Consider the following 9,015-nt stretch of genomic DNA (forward strand, 5'->3'; position numbering starts at 1 on the left):
GAAGAAGAAGAACAAGAAGGTGCAGCCTCATGCCGGGACGGTTGCACAGGGTCAGACCAAGAAGTGCAAGCCCGACCAGAGCCAGGCGGAGTGCTTCTTTTGCAAGAAGCAGGGGCATTGGAAGAGGAACTGCCCTCAATACATTGCCTCCCTGGACCCGAACAGGCCGAAGAAGAAGCAAGGTAATTATATGATAACTCCTTGCAACTTTTTTATTTGTGATACTACTGCCTGGGTATTGGATACCGGAAGCCCTTATCATATTTGTAATTCGATGCAAGGTCTGCAGGTCAGTAGGAGATTTGATGAATATGAGAGGTTCCTGAATGTTGGAGATGGAAGCAAAGTTCCAGTTCTAGCTTTAGGAATCATGAGTCTTGTAATCAATTCTCGTAATGTAATTCTGAGTGAATGTCACTATTGTCCAAGCTTTTTATTAAATATTATTTCTGTAGGCCTTTTGGCCATGTACGGTTATGATTTTTTAATAAAATAAAATATTTGCAATATCATTTGAATGGTGTTACAATGTTTGTTGGATAATTAAATAATAGAATTTAATTACTATCACAGCCTGTTAATGTGGTTGAAAACTTCGATAAATGCCCTAGAATAGATAATGTGTCAGAAGTCTATCTTTGGCACTGTAGGCTAGGTCATATCAATAAGAACAGGATAAACAGGTTGGCTCAAGAAGGAATTCTTGAACTTGTTGATTGTGAATCACTTCCAACCTATGAGTCTTGTCTTCTTGGAAAGATGACCAAGTCACCTTTTACTGGAAAAGGTGAGCGAGCCAGTGAACTCTTGGGTCTGGTACATTCTGATGTATGTAGACCTATGAGCTCAAGTGCAAGAGATGGATATTTCTACTTCATAACCTTCACAGATGACCTATCGAGGTATGGGTATGTCTACTTAATGAAGCATAAGTCGGAGTCATTTGAAATGTTCAAACTATTCTGAAATGAGGTAGAAAAATAAACTGGAAAGTGTATTAAAATTCTTCGATCTGATCGAGGAGGTGAATACCTTTCCAATGAGTTTCTGATATATCTAGGAGAGAATGGGATTCTCTCTCAGTGGACTCCTCCTGGAACACCACAGCATAATGGTGTGTCTGAAAGGAGGAATCGGATCTTATTGGATATGATTCGATCCATGATGGGGTTTGCTGGTCTGTCGATCTCTCTCTGGGGATATGCACTCGAATCGGCTTGTTACCTTCTAAATAGAGTTTCGAGTAAGTCTGTAGCCAAAATGCCATATGAGATATGGATAGGACGTAAGCCAGTACTCTCGCACCTTAGGGTTTGGGGGTGTCTGGCTTATGTTAAACGTTTAATTACAGACAAGCTTAGACCTAGGTCTGACGAGTGTAATTTTATAGGGTACCCAAAAGAGACCAAAGGGTATTATTTCTACCTTGCTGATGAGCAAAAGGTGTTTGTCAGCTTTAAGACAATCTTTTTAGAAAAAGAGTTCCTTAGTGAAGGAACTGTTGCCTCTAAGGTCGAACTTGACGAAGTTCGACAAGTGAAAAAATCGACACATGTTACTGAACCTGAACCGGATTTGATTAGATCAGATCTGGAGCCCATTGATTATGCACCCTTAAGGCGGTCTGGTAGAGTACCACATCAACCGAATAGATACTATGGTTTCTTGGTCCGGGATGGCGATCCTGTCGAACTTGATGAAAATGATGAGGATCCGATCACCTACATGGATGCAATGCAGAGACCTAACTCTGAGAAATGGCTAGAGGCCATGAAATCCAAAATGGAGTCCATGAAGGTCAACGATGTATGGACATTGGTTGACTCACCCGAAGGAGTGAAACCCATAGGGTGTAAGTGGGTCTTCAAGAGGAAGAGGGGCGCAGACGGAAAGGTGGAGACCTATAAAGCCCGTCTGGTTGCCAAGAGATATCGTCAACATTATGGTATAGACTATGACGAGATATTTTCTCCTGTGGCAATGCTCAAATCCATTCGGATTATGCTTGCGATAGCTGCCCATCTAGACTATGAAATCTGGCAGGTGGATGTGAAGACAGCTTTCCTAAACGGAGAGCTGGATGAAGAGGTGTATATGATACAACCTAAAGGGTTCACATCCATAGATGAGTCTAAGGTATGCAAGCTACAAAGGTCCATTTATGGTCTTAAGCAGGCATCTCGGAGTTGGAACATACGTTTTGATAGGACAATCAAAACGTATGGCTTCATTAAGAACGGAGAAGAGCCTGCATTTATAAGTGGGATAATGGTCCAGTAGTAGTATTTCTTGTATTGTATGTGGATGACATTCTCTTAATCAGGAATGATGTCCCTGCATTACAGGGAATAAAGATTTGGCTATCGTCACAGTTCTCCATGAAGGATCTCGGAGAAGCTTCCTACATCCTAGGGATGAGGATCTATAGGGATAGATCCAAAAGGTTGCTTGGCTTATCCCAGTCCACGTACATTGATACTATGCTGAAAAGGTTCAGCATGGAGAATTCCAAGAAAGGCTATCTACCGATAGGCCATGAAATTTCTCTCTCAAAAAGAGATTATCCGACAACACCTCAAGAGAGAGAGCGTATGGGTAGGATTCCATATGCTTCGACAGTGGGATCTATCATGTACGCCATGACATGTACATGACCAGATGTGGCATACTCACTAGGGGTAGTGAGTAGATACCAATCTGATCCAGGGGAGAATCACTGGAAGGTTGTTAAAACCATCCTGAAGTATTTAAAAATACTAAGGACCAGTGGCTTGTATATGGTGAATCGGACTTGAGACTTATAGGGTTTACAGACTCTAATTTCCAGTCTGATCATGATGACAGCAAGAGTGTGTCAGGATTTATTTTTACCCTTAATGGTGGGCTGTCTGCTGGAAGAGTTCCAAGCAGCACACTGTGGCTGATTCAGTATGCGAGGCAGAGTATATTGCTGCATCAGATGCTGCCAAAGAAGTGGTGTGGCTGAGAAAATTCATCACCGAGCTCGGAGTAGCACCCTCCCTTGTTGGTCCAGTTTTGCTCTACTGTGACAGCTCTGGAGCCATTGCTCAGGCGAAGGAACCGAAGGCACACCAGTGGACGAAGCATATTCTGTGCCGCTACCATCTCATCCGAAGATCGTGGATCGAGGTGACGTCGATCTTCAGAAGATCGACGGGAAGGAGAACCTGGCCGACCCATTCACTAAAGCCATTGCGGTGAAGGAGTTCAATGACTACAAGTCGAAGATGGGTATTAGATACAGCACGATTGCTTTAGGCCAAGTGGAGATTGTTGGGAATAGTATTCCAAAGCCAATCGTCAGTCTGTTGACGGTTGTGCTCCTTTTGTATTAGTACATAATTATAAATAAATAAAAATTATTTTGGTATTTTTTCATCACAAATATTTCATCTTCTAATGAACTCCTGTGTTGTGGTGAAGTCCTTAGACTATTTAGACTCAACAAAGGAGGATTTGTCGCTTAGTCCTTAAACCTGTTCGCGACCAAATGACACGTTGTTACCAAGGATGACAACATTTATCGAGCATAGGTCATTGTGTGCCATATGGGTTGGTTGTCCTCATAACCAAGGAGTGTGGAGACACTGGTATGGCATACAGGTGAGATGTAATGGACATCTACACTGAACATGACCGACTCCGGAGCTATTTCTGCTGTCAAGATTTGCTCCGATGGGATTGGGTATAAATGTCCCTCCGACCTGAGATCGCCACGGTGACTTGCAAGTAACTCACTGCACTTAGGCACTGGACTACCTGAATTTCTAATTCAGTGACGGAAGGCTGCTGGGTGTAGTCAAGTACTTGACTTGTCGGTGCGTGTGTCAAGATGGGATTGACCACTCCAGTTTAGGAGCTGTGTACAGTCGTGTTTCAATTTAGCAAAACCTTGGCCAGGGTAGTCCTAGTGAGGAGTCACAGGACTAATTGAGTTGAGCACGAATCGGATGATCTCATCAGGGTTGACAGTTTAACCCTGAGTCATCCTAAACACAGGGGTCAAAAGGGATGAATTATACGGTAACCATATTCACGTAGGTTCTGAATGTTGCGATTGCGACTATTCGACCTATCCGATCATCGGGTACTATTGCTAGATGGTCACTTTGATTAGTACAGGAATTGGTTCCTGTGCTACCGGCTTAGGTTCAAACCTGCGGGGTCACACACATTAGAGGTTCCTTTCTGATCTGATGGCTGATTATGAGTCTTATGTGTTAGGACTCTATGATTGAGAATTAAATTCTTTGATCATGAGTTCCACACATTTTGGGTACCGGGGTCAAAATTTTAAATTTCAAATTTTGAATTTGAAATTTGAATTCTTTGATCAGGGTTTCATATCGATGGTCTCTGATGCTTAATTGCCCATCAGATTTGGACTCAATATTTATGAGAGGTTTAATTAGTGATTTGATCGATAATTAACTCAATTTGATTGAGTAATTATTTTTAGATCAAGTCTAATTGAATTGGATTCAGTTTGGATTGACCCGATTAGGTTAAGTGTTGATCTAATCGCTAAGGTGGTTTAGTCTCTGATTTGATCAGGGGTTAGGCTTAGTTAATTCCTAATTTGATTAGAATTTTATTGAGCCTAATTAAGCTTAATTGTGTTGGGTTTAATCTGGTCTAGTTGTGCTTAACCTATTTTAATTAGGTTGGCTCAATTTGAATCAAACCACCTTATTTTAAATTCCCTGCGCCACCCAACTTCCTTGCGCCCATTTGAATTCACGAGAAGAAATTTTCTCATGAATTTTCTCCCACGCAAAGCTCTCTCACGCCCATATTTCTGTGCACCAATTATTTGGATTAACTTGGTTTGTTACCCATCCAAATTCAAAGGGGTTTTGAATTTGAATGGATAACCAAATAACCATGCGCCAGCTTATCCTCTTTTGTGCGCCCCATATTCCACACGAGAAATAGTTTCTCGTGAAAGTCTCATGCACAAAAAAAAGAAAAAAAAAGGCCATCCATCTCTTTTTTCTCGCACAAATGGATGAGGATAAGATTGGTTGACACTTGAATTCAAATTTGATTTGAATTTAAGTGAGCAACCACCTCTTCTTATCCACTCATATGCTTTCAACATCTCTTGTGATGTTTTATAAAATGAGAAAGGGAGGGGGCGTGGGCAATGAAAGAAAGAAGAGATAAGAGGCATGGGGTGGTTCTGAAAAAATTTTGAAGTGTTCAAAATTTACTGAGAGGAGAGAAAAAGGAGAGAGAAGTGGGCACAGGGTTTTTGGTGTGTACCCTAGGGTTTCTACCTAGGGTTCGAAAAGTGAGATTGGTGTGCCACGAGTGTCGTGAGTCCACCAAATTTCAGAGAGAGATCCATCAGCCTCTCAACCAACCGTGCAGATGATCCAGAGCATCCAAAGAGTCGGCACACATCGATCGAAGGAGTTCGATCAACATCAGTCATCAAAAGGGTGAAATCATGAACTAGCATTCGTGAGGAGCCGATCAGATAGGAGCTTCGTGTGGATGATCCACAGAGGCCAGACACTAGTGTGGCTGCGACGTCATGATCAGAGACCTCCGACGGTGATCAGATTGCGATGATCGACTACCCGCAAAAGATGATGTGTTCTGAACACAGTACAGTAAAAAGTTTACTGTTTCAAATTTGAATTTCAAATTTAAATGCATGCTATTGTATCATATTTAGATCCTAGTGTAGGATTAATTAGTAATAATTAATGAGATTAATTAATAATTTTGCTGTAAAATAATAATTTTGAAAAAATTTTAAAATTACCATTTTGCCCCTGCACTGAATTTTCGCTTCACTTATGCCACAGAGCATGATGATGTAGCACTATTGGACTGGAGCCTGGTCTCCTCGAACCTGTAGGATCTTGCAGGAGTTTCATGCATTCATTTTAAAAATTTTTAATCAAGGAATATTAGATTAAAAAATTTAATCTATAAATATATACATAAGAATTGATCTTAAAACTGTTCCAAATAAATTTATAACATGAATTTATAAGCATAAAAATCTGAATCTAAAATTACAAGTGTTTAAACAAGAACAGCAATTAGCGATAGATCTAATATACCACTTCTAGGATTCTAAACCCAATACCTAAGCATGGGTAGTCGAACTCCATAATTGAGAACAAAGATCTGAAAGTCTTCTCTGATCGCTCGCAGTCGCACAAATATTTGGCCTCTACGGATGGTCCACACAAAGTCCTCAGACCGATCAGCCCTTCACGGGAGTGCTAGCTCGCGCAGTCAGCTTTTGATGGCAGATCTGATTTGATCTCTTCCTTCGATCATCTCGAATCTTTTTTATATCAAAGATAGAACAGAGAGAGATGCTAGATGATGGAGAAAAATTTGATGAAGATTTTCTTCTCTATGATTTTTTTCTCACCCAAAACCCTAGAACATTTCTGGATCGCTCACCTGAGAGGAGAACGGTCTCCTCTTTTGTTCATGCCAAGGAAGAAGGAAATCCATCCAAACCTCACACCCCAAAGAATAATTTTCACCCCTCTTTCTCTCTAGTATCTCACAATGAAAAGATCTCTATGTTTGGTGCACAAAATTATGGCTTTTTTATGGTTGTCGCACAAACCAGGTAAGACAGGATAAGGACTGAATTTTATTATAATTCAAACTATTTTAAATTTTAATTTGACTTCAACTTTTTCTCACCCTTATCTAACTTAAAAAGAAACTTACCAAAAAAAATTGGATGTAAAAAACCATCAGAAAGATTTTTTTTTCTCACACACAATGGGCACCTTCAAAAACTGCCGACATGTGGAAGGATATAGATAAGATTTTAGGTTGAAATTCAAATCAATTTGAATTCAAATCAAAACCAACCAAATTCTATCCTTAATGGGTGACAAAAAAAGGGTTAGCACTTAGTTTTCTTATATATAAACTAATTTTGTGCGATGAGAAAAGGTGTGAGATAATTTGGGTGGCGCAAGGAAGAAAGTCCCATTCATTTGGGACTCTAAGATTTAACTAATTGGATATCTTTCAAACCCAATTCAATTAGATCCAATTAAAATATGATAAATCTAAACTAATTAGGCTCCTATAACTTCAATTAAATCTGATCAAATCAATAAATTAATTGAGTCATATACTTGATAAAATCAGGATCATTTTGTTGGGATGAGTAGGCAATTTCATGCATGCATTTTGAAAATTTTTCAAAAAAATTATAGTGGAAGACCATTAAGTTAATCAAATTAATCTAATATGTATATGATCTAATTATCAAATCAACCTACTCTAGAATCTATGACATGATATATTATATATAAAATCTAAAAACACTGAAGATAAAATCAGCATACATGCATGTGAGCAGTAGATCACATCTATTTCTAATCTGAGTTCAGAACTTGATACCTGAGCACGGATCGACGATCATCGCTGCTGAGAGATATGGTAGAGAGGATCTTTGCTAGTTGCTCACAGCCACACATGCATCCGGCCTCTATGAGAAATCTACTCGAAGATCCAATCTGATCGATCTTCTCGGGAGTGCTAGCCCGCACGAAGACCTTCTCCTTGACTGAACTGGATCCTTTCTTCAAATTTTTAAAATCTTTTCAAAGATTGAAGATAAACTTCTAGAGGAGATGAAAAGATAAAAGAAATATGAAGAAGAAAATAATTTTTTTCTAATTTATTCTCTCTTCCCAAACTCCTAAGACCAAAAATCTGAAATTCAGATTTTTGTGCACACCCCAAGAAAGAGGACCCTCCTCTCTATTTTTCACATCATGAACTATGTCCAAACTTCTTTTACATGATGATCTCTCTTCTGGTATCTTACACATATAAAAGAAACTACAAAAGCCCCTTTTATAGGCATGTAAGGAGGTGGGATGAAGAGTCCTAGTGATCTTGGACTCTTACTGGATTCTACCTTCCTTCACAATTCCATATCTCAAAACATACCAAAAAAATATGGGACGCCCCTTCCCATATTTTTTTATAATAAATTAATTCTCCAGCTGATCTCTCATGAAAAATATCCTCAAAATGTTTCACATATAAGGAGAAAAAAAATTATTAACATGGAGAGGTTGATCTGGATGAGAACAGATTCTCCTAATAAGAAATATTTTAAAATCTAATTTTAGAATCTTTCTTTTATCAAAACTAAATCAAATTTGGAAGTGAGATAGAAAAGGAAAAGTACTCTTTGGTATGAAAAAATCTCACACAAAATAATTTTGTGCATGGAGATATATGGCATGTAAACTGGGTTGGCACAGGGAGAAGAGTCCTATTCCAATAAGGACTCTTAATTTTCTTATTTAGATCCAAACCAAATCACATCTAGTTTAGCCTAAATAAAATATATGAAACTCAATATAATTAGGTTCATAAATATTTAATCAAATCTTAATTAAATTAAGAATTGATTGAATCAAAGTTCTGATCAAATCAGGGATTATTCTCCCTTAGCAATCATGTCACCTCATAACCTAATCGGGTCAAACCTAATTAAATCTAATTCAATTAGATTTTATTTAATTCTCTTTGCTCAATCAAATTGAGCTAATTAATAATCTAATTATTAATTAATTTTTTATTAATTCACTGACACTTGATAAATTAATTTATTATAATTTTTACATAAGGTTAACCATCAATCGAATTGACGATTAAGTCCTTGAATGATTCTCAATCATTGATCAGCCACATGATCAGTCAAAATTTTTTTTGAGTGTGACCCCATAGATTCGAATCTAAGTCAGTAGTACAGAAATATCTTTCTGAATCAATCGATGTAACCATCTAGCAATGATGATCCGACATCTAAATAGGCCGAATGATGGCGAAGCAATATTCAAAAATCTATTGGCGTATGGTTATCGTATAATTCATCTCTTTGATCCTAATGCTTGAGGATGACCTAGGATTTAACTGTCAATCCTAGATAAGTCATCTATATTATATTTCAATCTTTTTTAAATCTATCACATAAATTACTCG

The sequence above is a fragment of the Elaeis guineensis genome, chromosome 2 (assembly GCF_000442705.2).
Source record: "Elaeis guineensis isolate ETL-2024a chromosome 2, EG11, whole genome shotgun sequence".
Classification (NCBI taxonomy): domain Eukaryota; kingdom Viridiplantae; phylum Streptophyta; class Magnoliopsida; order Arecales; family Arecaceae; genus Elaeis; species Elaeis guineensis.